The sequence below is a fragment of the Castor canadensis genome, chromosome 13 (genome assembly GCF_047511655.1).
Source record: "Castor canadensis chromosome 13, mCasCan1.hap1v2, whole genome shotgun sequence".
Taxonomy (NCBI): Eukaryota; Metazoa; Chordata; class Mammalia; order Rodentia; family Castoridae; genus Castor; species Castor canadensis.
Window position 1 is genome coordinate 113,883,603 of NC_133398.1, and position 18,300 is coordinate 113,901,902.

Genomic DNA, 18,300 nt, shown 5'->3' on the forward strand with positions numbered 1-18,300 from the left:
CCTATCAAAAAACCCTTTTGCCTCTTTATTAATATTTTACTCTCTCTTCATCAAAATCAGAAAGAAGGGCAAAACATTTTCTGATTGGAAGTGAGGGGGTGGGGGATGAGTGAGGGGTGGGGAGAAAGGGAAGGGGAGGGGAAGGGGGGAGTAATGTCCCTCTCATTGTATGCACATATGAATAAAGGAAATAAACAAAGAAGAAAATGATTTAAACAAATGTTAGTTAAAATAGAATAATTTTAATGCAATAGAGGGACAGAAAGAAATCAAACTCCTTTTAACATATTCAAGTAAAAATTATGAGATTCTAAAAAATATATTTACATTCCAGTTAAATTATATGAATCATATAAAATATATGGAGACTTTTAAAAGCAATTAAAAAAGCAGTTTTACCAAAATAAGTTTTTTTACATGCAAAATAAACACACCTGCAATATTATCACAGAAAAAATTGACCTGTCTCTGCCATTTACATTCAAATATACATTGTTGCTCTTTCTCCAGGTGGGCCAGGTGACACGGAAACAGCATAGTCACCACCTTCTGTAAAAGTACAAAATCTTCCCAATGGGTAGAGATTCAAGGATTGTACTCAGGGTATACACTTCCTTTGGAAGTAGGAATGACCTAAAGTGAGTGCCATTCTTAATTTATGATCAGAGTCATTTAGCCTTGTTAGCTAATCACTAATTTAAAGGAAAAAGACTATATGATCAGAGAAATTGTGGGTTAATCTACTGGCATTTTGGTAGGCATGCGATATGATGCACAGATTGCAGACATCTATGTATGACATGTTTATAATTATCAGTAATCATTCGCCACAAAAAAGGCAATGAGGAGAAAGAATAAATGTCTCCACCAGTTTATATTAAGGAAGTTGTATCTCTGCCTCATCAGCACTGATGTTGTAAGCATGTAAATGCTTTTTATGAATGCCAACATGTAAATAAGGGATTCCAATTTTATGCTTCCAATATAGAACTCTCCTTCTGGAAGATCAACTGGTTATTTGGTGGTGAATCTATTTATTGCTATTTAGAAATAGATGTTACTTGTGAGTATGGATTTGGGTTTCTTCCAGCTGTGCATCAACTAACAATATTACATTTTTCCTAATTAAATGCATGCTATTAACAGCATTTACCAGGACCCCATTGCATAATGAAGGAAGTATAGAACTGCACCTATGATCATGAGACCCACTGCTCCTAACACACCGGATTCTCCAAAAAAGCAGCTATATTTCTAGAGCACTGAAATCACATGATGATTGTGCTGCTGAAGAAACACCTTGGCAGTAATACTCAGTCAGAATGTTGGGCCATTTTCCAAGAGGCACTATGCACAATGAATTAGAATGGATTTTGTCTCCTTACAAGGAAAAACACCTTGGTCTGGAAACAAAGATGAAAGCAGAAATACCCTGCATCATTAGTATCCCCAAAGACTCAAGTTGGAATTCCTGTCCACAAACTCTGAAGTCTACAGGCCTGGAGGAAATGGTGGCCAAAGAGGGGAAAATCTTGAAAGGCTTAGCAAGGTGATAAATATGGTGTAAGGTAGGCATTCACTGTCACTTGGGTACCATGGATTCTTAGTGTCAAAGAGTGAGAAGATCAAAAAGAATTGCCAAGCTGCCTTGGGAAATTGCTTATAAGGAAGCAGAATCAATGCTATATGTTGGGGCTGAGAGGAATATGTGGGGAACTGAAATAAACTGGTGACAAAAATTAAAGAAAAATGCAATAGAAATCAAAATTCAGACAAAGAAACAAAATGTGCTCTGTAATTGTCAAAATTTTATGTCTTGACTTTATTAAGGAAACATGGATTTTCACATTATGAATTGTATTTAAAACACATAGACTCCATCAGTGTAGTCACTATCCTCACTGTATGGTCACTCAATTAAATATAAGAAACTTCCTGCCTACATTTTTATACATAACTTAAAGTGGAGAATTTTAATTTACAAAAAAACCAAAACTCAATTGTAGATACAAATAAGCCATTTATCGTACATAAAGTCATATGTCAGTATTTGAAATGTGAAGTACTAACATATTTAATAATAATATTTGGAGAAATTATAATAGCTGTTTAAACAAATAAAGAACAAACAGTTGGTTTGTGAATACTTAATTTTGATGTAATTGAATATTATAAAGAGCATATTATGGACATGAAAAGATTAAAGATTATACCTCTATCAAATAAGTCTAGTTTAAACATTTTACTTGTGTTTAAACTCTAGTTTAAACATTTTACTTGTTTTACTGTTTTTTTTTGATGTTTTCTGTTTTTATTTTATATTTGTATTTATCATCAAGGAAAAAATGATTGTTCTGTCAACTAAACCACCGATGGAAATACACTCCTATATATTCCTTTTAAATACAGTTGCTCATTTTATTGAGGAAGATATCAATTACTATTAAATAACTTCCCAATTTGTTCATATATGATGGTCTTTCCAGAAAACAAAAGATGAAATTTAATATTCTCAAATTTTCATATACTTAGATAATGTTTAAAGTCCAAAGATCTTTAGAAATAATTAAGTTCTTTCCCTAACTACTGAAGTCAAGAATGTCAGATGCAAACATCAACTCAAAACATTATAATGAAATTAAGATTACACATCACATCTTTTAGGAATGACTACCATGAGGAACATAAACAAAAATATGTTGGCAAGGATGTGGGGAAAATGAACCCTCATTCATGGTGGTAGAAATGTAAAGTAGTTCAATCACTATGGAAAACTGTCTGGAGGCTTCTTAAAATACTAAAATCAGTAATACCACTCCTAGGGACATACCCAAAAGAATATGAATCAACATACAACAAAGGCACCTGCACACCCATATTTATTGCAGCACTATTCACAACAGCTAAGCTACGAAAACACCCAAGATGCCACAGTACTGATGAATATGTTAAGAAAATGTGGTATTCATATACTACAGAATTTTACTGAGCCAGAAAGCAGAAGGAAAATTTGTCATTCGCAGGTAAGGGGACGGAACTGGAGAACATCACCTTCAGTGAAGTTAGCCAGAATCAGAAGGCCAAAAGCCACATGTTCTCTCTCACATGTGGATTATAGACCTAATATAAATGCCACAATATTATGAAACAATGGTCACACTAAGGGGAGGTCATGTATTGGAGGGGTAGGTTAGAAGAAGGAAACTAAGAACTTGAATATGGTTGATATACTTTCTATATAAGAATAAATAAAGAAATCTTAAACTGGTTGAAATCACCATAAGAAAGGGACTATGGTAGAATGAAGAAAATTAGAGAAAATGAAAGTACTGGAGCTATAACACATATATACATGAAAATATCACAAAGCATCTCCCTGTGTAGCTTTCTTTTTCTCAAACCAAAAAATGTAATTGTTTTCTTATTTTATTTTACAAACTCAGAGAACAGTATGGTGAAACATGTCCTCTGTGTGTGGGGAGTGTTCGGTTGTCACCAGTGGGAATGGAGGAGGTGTCATGGAAAAGGGGTAGCAGTGTGAGTACAGTGCAAAAATATGTACACATGTATGCAAATGCAAAAATGATAATGATTAAAACTAGGAGTTGGGGCAGGTGGGGTTAAGAATGGTAGAGGAGATGAATTTGTGCATGATATATTCAATACATTGTAAGAACCTTTGTAAATGCTGCAATGTATCCCCACCCAGCTCAAGAATACAGCAAAAAGAAAAACTATTTCACACACAAAAAACCATATGTTAGGATCATCAATGTCATGTCATAATAAATAATCTAATAAAAAAACAAAATCAATTGAAGAGCAATAGGAACTGTGAGATCCCCGATTATCCTGAAACCTTACCTAAAAAGCCTAGAAAATACCTGTGCCACAGAGTTAGTGGCAATGATTTCTAATTTTGTCAGAATTCAGCCTAATTATTTTCATCTACAGGAATCATGAGCTGGAAGATGGTAGAATTCATTTTCCTATGTCACACTTTACTTCCTAGAAAATCTCCTGGAACTTTTTTCCTCTGGTCATTGCTAATCATATAATCCATTGTTAACATGAGATTTTGAAAGGTTTTTAAATAATATACTTCATTTTTGCCGTGCCAAAATCTATTAATTTATTTAATTAGAAGTAAGAGGCATTGATTTTTTAGAAAGAATTTTCATTGAAAGCAGGACAGTGTGAAGTAGAATTGAAAGGAATAATTAGTACCAATGGGTAAAAATAACACTTCTAGACTCACACTGAATAGAAGCAGTACATCATAGTAAAACAGTGAAAATTATTCTTAAAGAATTAAATGTGCTCAATATTATAAGTTTAAATAATTAATGAATTTCATTTAGAAGTACAAAAGCACTTGTCAGTTTGCAGTGTTTTATAAAAGAACATCTAAAACTGCAAGCCTTACTAGTTACATATATTTGCTCTATTTTAGCAGATCAATTTCATACCCATCTTCTTCTCTAATTAAGCTTTAAACGTACATGATATATCACAATATTTAAGAGGAATCATGAACCAACATGTCTAAAGCAATGCCATGATACCATAATCAGAAGAGAAGAAGATTTATTCTGTTTTCTAGCTCAATTTTTTTAAGAAAAGTTCATTCTTGAAGTGTTTATAACAGTAACTTGTAGCAGTCATTATTATAATGGTCCTGGTAGCATGCCTTTAATTATTTTAAAGTCTCTTACTTTCTTCTGCTAACACAACCTCCTGAAATTCTCTTACACTGGTATCACATATGACAGAAATTAATGTGATTAAAATATATGTTTATAAATTTCTTTTTTGAAAAGTGTCTCCATGAGTTTTTTATGCCTTACGCTTTCACCAGTAAAGCTTATGCTGCCATCCCAGTCCACACCTCTGAGTCTTTGGAAGGTGGGATGAGGAGGTGGATGTTGAAGCTGTCTAATTACTGGTAGGTACCCACATACTTCCACGTTGTTTTGCAGAAGTTTGGTTAGTAATAGTTTCTTCAAAGGAAAAAAATTGTTTTTGTTTTGTGAGAATGAGCACTGAAATATACTAATTTTTAATGGGCCATCTCAATATTTAGTTGTTTGATGTGTTGCACTCATAAGGTGAATATTTTAACCCACAAAATATTTAAAGAATATGGTACATATTGCATCCTTATTTATTAATGTGTTTGTTAAGATGCACGTATACTACTACTGGCTGCACAATCCCCTGATCTCTGTCCTGATTTGCTAGGTAACTTGGGTGAGCTCCTGAGGTCCAGCTGGAAGAAAGAAAAGAAAACAAAATCCTTCGTTGTGGACCTCAGGATATGAGGTCTTGACTTCCCGCTCACAAGGCCAGCACTCTAGGACACTAGCTTCCCCACCGGCGGCTTCCTGCTGGCGGGTTTGCTCCCCTATATTCCTTCCTTCCCAGAGGTCTGCAAGGCAGAGGAAACCAGGTGATGAAGCAAGCTGGCCAGTGCAATTCCTAACCTTAGCACTTGTTCACAACCACCAGGAGGCGGCGCTTTCTCAGGGTGCCATCTGCCTTTGAGAGAAAGGCAGGTGAGGGAGGCCTGGTGACCCCACTGTCACTTGTCAGCTGTCAGCTGTAGTCTGTAATAGGCAAGGGGAAGGGAGTTTCCCCAGTCCGCGAGTTTTTGTTATCCAGGTGTCAGAGGCATGCCTTGCAGGAATCAGGAGGAAGAGGAAGATCCGGAGGGGGCGGAGGTGGACCGCTGCCTTTTGGGAAGCAGTTTGGGTGCAGGGCGGCTAGGGCAAGGGGCACCAGCTGATGGGAGGCCAGATCGAAGGGGGATTGCTGCAGTTGGCCGCCGGGCAGGAGAGCCCTCTTCCCACTGCGCACAGCATGGACGCTGCTCTCACGCCCTGCGGCTCTCCCCAACCTCCCCTTCTGCCAATCCCGGTTCCCAGCCCTGCCACAGCTGCTGCGGTCCCTGCTGTGGGCCGTGGTCGGGCGCGGGAGCCTGGTGGAGCCCTGTGCTGCCTCTTCCCGGATCGCAGTTGAGTACCAGGCCAGGCTGAGCCCTGCTGCCTGGACGAACTCGCTGCAACCCCTGCCCGCTGCACAGACTCAGCAGTGGAGTCTAGCTCCGGGCCACCCTCGCCTCCCAGAGCCTAAGGCATCCCCTGGTACAGAGACCCTGCTGCGCTCTCCAGAGCATGGCCCACACCTGCTTCTCAAGCCTCTGTGGCTTGGGGCAAATGTGAACAAGGAAGCCCTGCGGAGCCTCCTGGCCAACCACTGCTGTGCTGCATGCCAGGAAGCTGCCTTTGGATAGATCACCTGAGGGCCCAAGAGCCAAGTTTGTAATTATCTATTCATGTATCTATGTAGCTATTGTTTTATTTATGTTTATTCATTTGTTCATATTTGTATTCATTTATCATTCATTTGATCATTTATGTATTTGTTATTGATGAATTTATTCAATCATTTATATATTCACTGATCTATTTATGTATTTATTGATATAAATATATATTTATGGATTTATGTATATATTTGTTTATTCATTCATTTATGTTTTTATATGTTTATTTATGTATTGAGCTATTTACCATTCATTCACTCATTCATTCATTTATATATACATATATAGCTATGTATTTACTGATATAACTATTTATGTATTTTTAAATTTTTCTTCATTTATCCACTTTTGTACTAATTTATTTATTCATTCAGTCATTTATATGTTTATGTGTTTATGTAGTCAAGTATTTATTTCTCCATTCATTCATTTATTCATTTATATATGTATGTATTCATGGATATATCTATGTATGTAGTTACATATTTTCATTGATTTATGTATTCATTCATTTATTCATTTAGGTATTTATGTGTTTATTTATGTATTTATTTACTCAGTCTTTTTTATTGTTTATTTTTTATTGTTTATGTATGTGTGAGAATGTGAGTGCATGTGCATGTGTGTGAAAGTATGTGTGTATGTGTGTGTGAGTGTGTGTGTGTCTATGAGTGTGTTAGGTATGTGAGGGTATGTGTGGTTGAGTGAGTGTGTGAGTGTGTGTATGTCTATGTTTCAACTAGTTATATTAAAGACGTTATAAAGGCCAGCTTTCCATTGGGCTGGTTGTAGAGTTTAACCTGTTCCATAGATTCATATTTTGAGTTTACATTCCAAGGATGTAAACTTTGACTAGATTTGCAAATCAATTGCATGATCAAGAATCCAGCCACTTGGAAATGTTCAGATTTCAGGGTAACCTTTGGGCTGCTCCAACCTGGAGCCTCCAAGCCCCAAGCTGCCCAACCTGTTTTCCACATGTGCTGCCAAAGCTGCAAGAGCCATTTAGTTCACAGATCTTCCAAAATACACAGTTAAAGCCTTTCTCTTTATCCTGCAGGCTTTAGCAGAGGATGGATGTTGTCCCTCTCCTTTTACTCCTTTGGATGTAAGCCGCTAGAGTATGAAGTCATAACATGATTCCAGCTGTATTTTTTGGTGGTACTAGGATTTGAACTCAGGGTCTCATGCTTGCTAGACAGGTCCTCTACCACTTGACCCACTCCGTCAACCCCTTTTCTTGTCGAGTATTTTTGAGATAGGCCAATTATTTGTCCATGTTGGTTTCAAACTGTAGTCCTCCTGATCTCTGCTTCCTGAGTAGTTAGGGATTACAGGTGTGAACAACCAGTGCCTGGTCAAACTGTATTCTCACCATTAAATTTGCATTATTCAAAATCTACTGTTATACTATTGATTAATTGTAAACCATTCAAAAACAGAATGTTGAACCAGGGGTATAGGTTAGTGGTAGAGCTGTTGAGCAACCACAAGACCCTGGATTTGATCTCCAGCACCACACACACACACACACACACACACACACACGCACGCACTCTCTCTCTCTCTCTCTCTCTCTCTCTCTCTCTGTCATGGGTATTGATATGAGTTGTGATAATATTCAATCTATTAAACCTCCAGAATGGCAAAAACAAAAATAAAGGAAGGAAGGACAGTGACAAAGAACTAGAGTGGGGTATTAATAAAAGAGATAGGTGTCCAGAGAGAAGAGAGGTACAGATGGCCCAAGAAAAGAGGAAAACGTGAACAGAGTAGCAGGAAGTATGCACAGCTCATGGTAGAAGCTCTTTATCAACCAGTAAAAAGTACTGCAATATAATTTAAACTGATAAAGCAATGCTACTGTGTGGCAGCTAATTCCCAGCCCCTTGTGTATCAGCATTCAGTCAGTCAGTCTAGTACAAATATACACATTTACACATTTTATTTATGAAAGTTTTTTTTGTGGTACTGGGGCTTAAACTCAGGGAATGCACCTGAGACACTCCACCAGCTTTTTATTTTTGTGTGTGGTTATTTTCAAGACAGGGTCTTGTGAACTATTTGCAGGCTGACTTTGAATCAGAATACTAAATGTAAATGTACTACACATCCCAATTTAAAAAAACAAAGGTTTTCAGGTTGGATTAAAAAGAAATTATTAACTATATTCTACCTACACAAAAGTCACATTAAATGTAAGGACACAATTAGGTAAAAAGGAAATGGATGAGAAATATATTCTCCTAACACAAATGCAAAGAAAACTAGAGTATTGTCTATCTATATTAATATCACACAAAGCACATATAAGAGCAAAGAATGTTGCCTGGATATAGATGCATCACAATGATAACAGGATCATTCATTCAAGCACACTGATGTTTTTTATGAACCTAATAACAGAGCTTCAACACATTTTATGAAAAAATGATGCAATTGCAATAATAAATGAAGATCCATGATAGTAGAGGTTTAACTGTTCATTTCTCAAGGTGTAACTTGGAGGTAGACATTTAATATGAGCTTAGAGACTTCATTAATTTGGTCTAATTGACATTTATAGAGCACAACCTCAATAGCAGAATACATATTATTTGCCATGCACATGAAATATTCACTATTACGGGACATAAAACAATCTCAATAGATAAAATGGTTCAAATTTTACAGTGGATTTTTTGTAGAAATAATTGGTTTAAATTATAAATCAATAACACAAAGATATCTGGCAATTTCCCAGATATTTGGATTCTACATTAAATAATTTAAAATAATGCATGGATCAAGAGCAATTTTTAAAAAGCAGAAAATGTTTTGGAATGAGTGACAAAACAAATCACTCTTAAATTAGTGAGTTCTCCCTCATGTGTTACTTAAAGAAAAATTCATTAGCAGGAGATGCTTATATTAGAAAAGGAAAAAGTTCTCAAACCAAGGATCTTAGCTTCCACCTTAAGAAACTAGGAACATGTGGACCTATAATTCCAACATTCAGGAAGCTGAGCCTGGAGGATCACTAACTTGAGGCTAGCCTTGTCTACTTAGTGAAACTGTATCTCAATAAAAACAAAAGAAAACAACAACAAAAAAAGAAACTGCAAAAGAAAAAAAAATGAGCAAGCTGACAAAAGAAAATTTGAGAGATCAATAATGTGGAAATAATAGAAAGTAAGCAAAAAAATGAAACCAAACTGTAGTTCTTTTCAAGTTCTATAATATTAATAAACTCTTCAAGCAGATCATGAAAAGGAGATACAAGAAAACTACTATATACAGAATAAAAGGATTATCCAAATAACAGATCTGACAGAAGCTAAATAATAATGAAGGGGTTATGAAAATGTTATGTGAGAAGATTTGACAGTTTAGATAAAATGGAAAAATTCCTCAACAAAGTCAATCATCTAATTTTATTCAAAAAGAAAAAGTCAGAATATCACTGTATCTAATAAAGAAATTGAAGTTTTACCTTAAACTTTCCCCAAAGAAAAATCTAGGTCTACATGGCTTCAGTCGAAAAGTCTGTCAAATACTCAAGAGAAAACATAAGACTTCTTACCAAGTTTTCCAATTAAAAAGTGAAGCAAGTACTTCCTCTTAGTGTCTTGTATTTTCTCAGACCCGTACAGGTGTGCCATGGTAATTATCAGTTAACAAGGAGAACTATCAGTTAACAAGGAGAAGTCATAGTCGTGCCTGGCCACAGCTACAGGCAGATTCCAGTATCTTTTCAAATTTCCTCAAGAGAATGTCTGAGGAAAAATGAAAAAGTGTTCCTGAAATGTAAATATTATCTAAGAATAAAGGAATGTTAACTTATGGATAATTTTGACAATACTCTTTGAAACATGAGTGACAGAATGTGGCTGTAAGTGTAAATGGCTTGCATTTTCATAAGAACTCAAAATTTTTATTGCTTTTTAAATAAAAGAAAGGTTAAGAAGGTAACAGTTGGAGTTGGTGGAGTGGCTCAAGCAGTCAGAGTGCTTGCTAGCAAGCATGGGGCCCTGAGTTTGAACTCCAGTGCAGCCAGAAAAATAAAAGAAGATAATAGTTCAATATGCCATGTCTTTTAATTTCATTTTTCCAAATATGGAAGATGAACTGAAGGAGGCTATGTGGAGCAATGTAGAACAATTGTGTTTAGACATCAAAGAGTAAACTGTCACTGACTAACTGAAATAGACTTACTGGTATAGGTGTCATGATTATTAATAAGCCAGGGCAAGGTTACAAAATAAATAAAATTAAATTAAATACTGAATCACCATGCTTGAGATGCAGACATCGATCAGGCTCACAACTTGGTATATTAACGAAGATTCCCAAATGCCTACCAGAACCATGTTGGTGGGCCATCTACCACACTGGTAAGTCTAAAACACTTTTATGCCATTATATTGCACTAGAGGCATCAAGGTTTTGGCCCATCTAAGTGTGGTCTGTTGATTCATTAATCAGCAGTTTGTATTGAAGGCAGCATCCATAGTTATAGGTGCTTGTCACAATGTAGGAGGATGTGCAAAGAACAAGTTGAGCCAGGATACTTCAACTTCAATGCCAAAGTCAATCACTCTTTGTCATCATACAGGTATAGATAACTGTATCTATAGTGAACACTGTGCATTAACGTCATCATTTCCTGCAGTAGATGTGTTATTGCTTGACACATTCTTGATGGTGAACACATAGTCAGATACACTTCTCAAGATTAGGCTTATTGTGTATAATAGAATTAGTGAAGGTGATAAACCTTTCAACTTGCTGGCAGACACTACCCAAAAAAATGAAAACTTCCTTCAACCCTGTTTTCATTGATGTATCAAGAAATGAGTGGATTCTTGGGAGGTGGAAAGTTCATCCAGATCCTGCCTACTCTGAATCTAGAACATTTATCACGAGTGTGAGATAGAACCATAGACAGTATAGTCATTTTTTGTGAGAATTCCAAGCTGGGGGTTTTAAAACCAAATGGGCCCATTTTTCTTCTGGACCTGGTTGTGTATATCCTGTACATATTCAAGTCTCTCCAGCCAGGTAGTGTTTCTGTGAATGTGTGGTTCTTTGTTGTTCTGTGAGGTCGCAGGAGTGAAGTTAATAGAAACCCCAGTCCTCATGGAACCCAACAATCATTGGATGAAAAGCCATGCAGAGCCAAACTAGAGAGTCAAACTCAAAGTGTGCACTTGAAATTACAGTATGTACACAGTTGCCCTGATTCTAGCACAACTTGTTCTTTTATAATGTGGAAGCAAATCAAATTTTTTGTACTTTGAGAGCAGTATCTGCTTTCACTGTGCCAGCCAGCACATATGTGCAACTAAGATTTTTCTAAATTTGACCCAGAAAACAAACACCTTAGATTTGATGATTTAGAAATTTCTTCACTTCATTTAAATGTGCTTATTTTTCTATTCTAACAGATTTTTCCTATTACAGACATGAATGTGCTGTTGTTATGTTTTTTTTAAACTTTCTTTTGCTTAGCTCAGTGACTCACACCTGCAATCCCAGCTACTCAGGAGGATCATGGTTCCATGCTCTCCAGGGCAAAATTTAGTGAGAAACCTATCTCAACAACAACAACAAAAGAAAAGCTGGATGTGCTGATGCATGCCTGTTACCCCAACTATGGTGGGAGACAAAGGCTAGCCAAAAGGGCTGGAGTCATGGCTCAAGTGGTAGAGTGCCTGCTTAGCAAACTTGAGTACTGCCACACACAAAAAATCTTCGATTATTATTCTGTTGGTGTAATTTAGACATGTGGCCAATTACAAAATATTTACTCATGTGTATTTATTTGTGAATTTTACAATAAGGAATATTTAATGAATACATGCATAAGAGATATTACACAGAGTGCTGGGGATACACCCCAACAATCTCTAATATCTCTCTCTCCACATATTTTATATATATATATATATATATAATGTTTCCAACTGCCTCTCCCTGTGGCTTTTTTATTTAGCATTATACATTTAAGATTCTTCCATGTCTTCTGTGTCGCTTTTAAATTTTAGGACCACTGAAATATTCTCAGAACTAGTGCTTTTCTGATAACTCTCTTAACAATAATTATAATTTGATAGCTAATAACAAGGAGAAGAAGCCCTTGCTTCATCAGTCAACTGCTCAATCCAGCCACTGGTAGTGTCACTGATATTAAAAATGCCATTCATTTGTATGTTTCTGAACTAGGTTAAGTTGAAACATAAAGAGGACTTTTTAAAAACACAAATGTGATGTTACAGATGTCCTGCTGAAAGTCTTCTTGTGGCTCTCAGTTGCCAGAGGAAGGAGTGTTAATGCTTTAGGGTGATAGATCTTTCAACATCCAGGGCTTGCTTTCCTAACTTCATCTCTATGTCTACCCATCTTGCTCCATTCTTCTTAGAGACAAATTGTTTCTTGTCTCTAAGCTTTGACTTCTGCCTTCTGTCCTGGGAAGTTCTCTATTAATATACCTGTAAATATTTCCCCAAAGTTCCTTCATTCTTTAACATCATCCTTTTAGTTGTTTATTAAAAACTTAGCACAAAGCTAGGTGCTGGTGGCTCACATCTGCAATCCTAGCTACTTGTGAAGGTGAGATTGGGAGAATGATGGTTCCAGGCCAATACAGGCTAAAAAAAATTTGCAAGATCCCATTTCAACAGAAAAAATTTGATGTGGTGGCACATGCCTGTTTTCTGAGCTACAGAAGGAAGCCTAAAATAGGATGATCATATTTCAGGCCAGTCTGGACAAAAAGCAAAACACTCTTCCAATAATAATAATAATAATAAATCTAAAGGGACTGGAGTCATGGCTCAAATGCTAGAGCACCTGCCTAGCAAGTGCAAAGCCTTACATTAAAACTGCAATACTGCCAAAAAGCAAAAAGAAATCAAACTATCATTGATCCATGGATATTTCATTCTAGTTGCAGTGATTTTTTAAATTCAACAAGAGATTTTCAGATAACATATTTCCAAGATGAGACATGGAAGAGAAAGATCCAACCTATCATCTAGGAAACTCATACTCCAGGTGAATAGGGCAGTAAATCCCAAAATTCCCAGGCAGAAATTCACTATGAGAAATTGGAGTGTTCCTAGAACTTGGTTGGTCAATGTCATGCACAGCATTTCCTTTGTATAGTCTCCCCTCCTCTCTCAAGAAGAGATAACCATTCATAATCTGACAGCTTCTGGCTGTCAGGAAGCATCATGGGAAACATCTCTCAAAAAAAGAAGTTTTGACACTCCATGAAGCATTTCCTGAGTAGGCCCAACCCCATGGTGGCTCCCTCCCTTCATCACAGAAATCACCTGCACATCACACTTGGACTACACTTTCATAGGCAGACATGTTGTCTTTTCAATTGGATAGTGAGCATCTGAAGTCATTTATAAGCATTGGACTGACTGAAAGCTTAGAGTGGAAAAAAGACCAAAAAATCCCATGAAAAGTACTCTAGAAAAAAACACAGGCTGCAAGTGGAAGCATATTTGGTAGCAGGCCACCCAACTTTCGCATTCTGACTGATTGGTTACCCAAAGAAAATGATCCAATCAAAGTTGATATAGGGGTCCTTTCTCTTTCAATCAGAGCAAGTCTTGTGGGAAAACTCATTTAAATACAGAGTCTATAAAAGGGCTCTTTGGGGCCAACACCACCATTTTTTTCTTTTCTTTGGCCTGGGGTGCATGTGTCTCTGCTGTCTCCCGGCCTACAGCAGGAGATGTGAGAAGCTCAGATGACCCTGTGTTATACCTGAAATACAGAACTATGTTTGCCCCTCCTGGAAAGTGTCCCAGAGCTCCTTCATTCTCCAGCAATTCATCCCTGGTGAGTCTTGTCACTATTGAAGTTTGCTCGGGTATCACAGGAACGTTGTGACCTCAGGCCCTGGACACTCCCCTACTGGAGAAAGGAGTGGGGAAGGAAGAATAAGCTGTTGTCCCATTTGTACCTCTTATATTGGAAATTGTCCATTCCATTCATTTGTCCTTTTATTCATTGGGTTGTTGATTCTTGGGAATTTAGTTTTTCAAGCCCCTTGTATATTCTGATTATTAATGCACTGTCAAATGTATAGCTGGCAGAGATTTTCTCCCATTCTGTAGTTTGTCTCTCCACTCTGTTTCCTTTGCTCTGCAGAACCTTGTTACTTTGATGCATTCCCATTTCTATCCTTCCTCTGATTTGCTGGGCTATGGAAGTTCTATTCTGACAGTTACTGCTTAGGCCTAGATGTTAGTGTTTATTCCTATTCTTTGCAGTAGTAATTTTAAGTCTTGCGTTAAAATTGTTGATCCACTTTGCGTTGCTATTAGTACAGTGTGAGACACAAAGATCTAGATTGCCTTCTACAAATATGAATATCGAGCTTTCTCCAATGTTTGTTGAAAAAGTTTTCTCCATCATATGCTTTGGGGACTTTGGCAAAAATTTTTGGTCAAAAATTAAGTGGCAGTGGCTGTATCTATGTGGCTTTATCTCTGGATTTTCCCTTTCTCTTTCATTTGTCTTCATGTCTGCTTTGGGCCAGTATTGTGCTGCTTTTATTGCTATGGCTCAATACTATAGTTTGAAGTCAGGTATTGAGATACCTCTAGCACTGGTCTTTTTGCTCAGGATTGCTTGGACCTTTCAAGGTCTGTTGTGTTTCCATATGAACTTTAGGAATGATTTTCTATCTCTGTAAAATTTTAATTGGGATTGCACGGAACATGTACATTACTTTTGGTACATAGAGCCATTTTGACAATATTGAGACTGCTGATCCATGAGCATAGGACATCTTTCGATCTTCTGATCTGCACTTCTATTTTTTTCTTCACTGATTCATAGTTTTCATTGTAGAGGTCTTTCACTTCCTGCACTAGTTTACTTCCTAGGTATTTTTTAAGGTCAAAGTTAATGGGATTTTTTTCCTCATTTCTTTGTCAGTCTGATGATATATTGTTATATAGAAAACTACTATTTTTTGTATTGTAATTTTGTATCCTGCTTCTTTGATGAAAGCATTTATAAGCGTTGAGGGGCTTCTGGTGGAATTTTAGGGTCTTTTATGTATAAAGTCATATCATCTGCAATTAGGGAAGTCATCAAATTATCCCTATTTGAATTCCTTTTATTTCTTTTTCCAGTTTTATTGCTGTGGCTGAGAATTCCAGTAGTATATTGAATGAGAGTGGTGAGAGTGGATACTCTTGTCTTATTTCTGACTTTAGAAGAAATGGTTTCAGTAACATTTAGTAGGATGTTTGCTAAAGGTTTGTCATATATGGCCTTTACTATGTTGAGAGACATTCTTTCTATTCCTCCTTTCTTCAAAGCTTTTATCATAAAATTTTGCCAAAGACTTTTTCTACATCAAGAAAATCTGTTTATATGCCATATTATATTTATATATTTGTGTTACATTTATTAATTTTATCATGGTATATGACCCTTTTAACATGCCAAATTCAGTTTGTAAGTATTTCATTGAGAACCTTGCATCTATGTTCATTAAAGAGACTGGTCTGCAATACTCATTTTGTGTTGTGTCTTTATCTGGTTTTGGAACAGGTGTGATACTGGCATCATAGATCCTGGTGGTGTTACTTCCCTCTTCACTTTGAGTATTGGTGTTCTTTTTTAGAAGTCTGGTAAAACTCAGTTCTTGGGTTTTTGTCGAGAAACTGTTATTGCTTTAATATCATTGCTTGTTATAGATACATTTAGGTGGTTATTTTCTTGGTTCAATTTTGGTAGGCCAATACATCTAGGAATTTATCCATTCTAAATTTTTGTGTTTTAATATTTAATTTTAATAGTTTAATTTTCAGTAACTTAATACAGGTTGTCAAAGTATATCTTTGATTTCTTCTGCATTTCACTGGGATTTGTTTCTGATCTCTTTTTCATCTCTAAATTTATGAATTTTTGTCTTTTTTCTCTTCCAAGTCAGATTGGATAAGGATTTATCAATTTTATTTATCTTTTTGAAGGACTAACTTTGTTTCATCAATTTTTTTATAGAAAATACCCTATATTTCATTAATTTCTGGTCTCCTCTTTATTTTTTTCATCTGCTTCTTTAGGGTTTGGCTTGTGCTTGTTTTTGTTTAAAAAGTTACTCAAAGCTGTACACTTTCCTCTCAGCACTGCGTTGACTATATCTCAAAGGTTCTGGTGATTGTCTTCTCATTTCATTACCTTCTAGGGACTTTTTGACTTCCCCCAACCCCCTGTTCTTCAATGACTTGCTGTTCCTTCAACAGTGTTTTCAGCCTCCATGTGTTTCAGTGTTTTCTTTTCTGCTGAATTCTAGTTTTATTCCATATGATTTGACTGAGTACAAGGAGTTCTTTCAAGTTTCTTATATTTGGTGTTTTGTAGAACATTCCATGGGCTGATGAAAAGAATGTACTGTGCAGTAGGTGGATGAAATACTCTGTAGATGTCAGTTAAGTCCTTTTGGTCTATCGTGTCCATTAACTCTGATGGTTCTTTGTAGAATTTTGTTGGTCTTCCTGAAGAATTGATGAGAATTTTATATTGAAATCTCTCACTATTGAGTAGGAGTCTAGCTGTGCTTTTAAGTATGGTAGTGTTTTCAATGTAAAGGGGGTGCACCAACATTTGGCATATATATGTTAAGAATTATTATTCTCTCTGGATGGATTTTTCTCTGTATTCATATGAAGTGAACCGTCATTGTCTCTACTAATTTTGGTCTGAAGTCCACTTCATCAGATATGAGTATAACTAGTCCTGCCTGCTTTAGGCATCCATTTGCTTGGAAGATCACCTACCCCACCTCCTCCCACCTCATTCACTCTAAGCCAATGTTTATCTTTGTCAGAGAGTTGAATTTCTCTTAATCAATAAATGATTTTTAATCCAAGTTGTCATTCTGTGTTATTTAATCAGATAATTGAGGCCATTAACATTCAGTGTTGTTCTCCAGGGAGAGCCCTGGGATTGCAGTTTTTATAAAGCTCTCAGGACAGCTTAAGTTCTGTGGAATAGCAGGTACCCTCCCATATCCCTGTCCAAAGGGCTGACACCAGCCTGGTCACCCCTAGCCTCTCTAATACCAATGACCTTCCTGGGGACAAAAGTGAGACCATCCAGGAACTGTGCTCTTGGCTATTTTTCCAGTTTCCAAGGATCTGAAGAACCCAGTGGTTCCAGACTGGCCCAGGAGAAGGACTCCACCCATAGAGTGTCCAGCCATTGAGCCAGCACTCAGAGACCATGAATTTAGTCAAATATTGGTGCCATTGAAGTATAAAATGTCATGTCTTCTGGCAAAGAGCTGGTGGTGTGCCAGGAAGAAGATGAAATCATAGGTAAAACCTCTGTGGCCACATGAACCAGCCCACATGTCCCACCCTTGGCACCAGGTGATGCACAGAGGTCTTCTCACAGCTGCTATAGCCCTCCCAAGATAGGCATGGCTGTTGCAGAGTAAGATTTTTGCAATTAGCAGAAATTTGGAGAGCAAGTTCACCACTAATTAAAGTAAGAAAAACAGCACACAGTTTGTTCAGAGATGAACAAACAGAATTGGGAATGGGATCAGTAGCAGAGCACTTGCCTAGCATGCATGAGGTCTTGGGTTTCTTCCCTAGCACCAAACAAGAACATTTGAGAGGCTTCAATCCACAGATCAGCACAGCCATGTTGTCTTTGCCAAAAGGAGGTGGTGGGTGTAGGTCTCTGAGTGGTGGCTGTTTGAGGGTCTCAGGCTGCTGCATGTGGTGCTACTCCATGTAGCAAAGCCCCTCCCTGAAGATCCTCCCACAGGTTCCCAGCTGCACTAGAAGTGGGAAAAGAGGGACAGGGCACCAGAGAAGGACTTATGTGCCCATGGGGAAGATAGAACCACCCAATCCAGAGGTAAAGGGGACAAATGGACCGCTTCTTGCATTCACCCAAGTCTGCATTACAAGGGGTTTCTGCCTGGTGCAGGGCCTGGTCCACTGAATCTC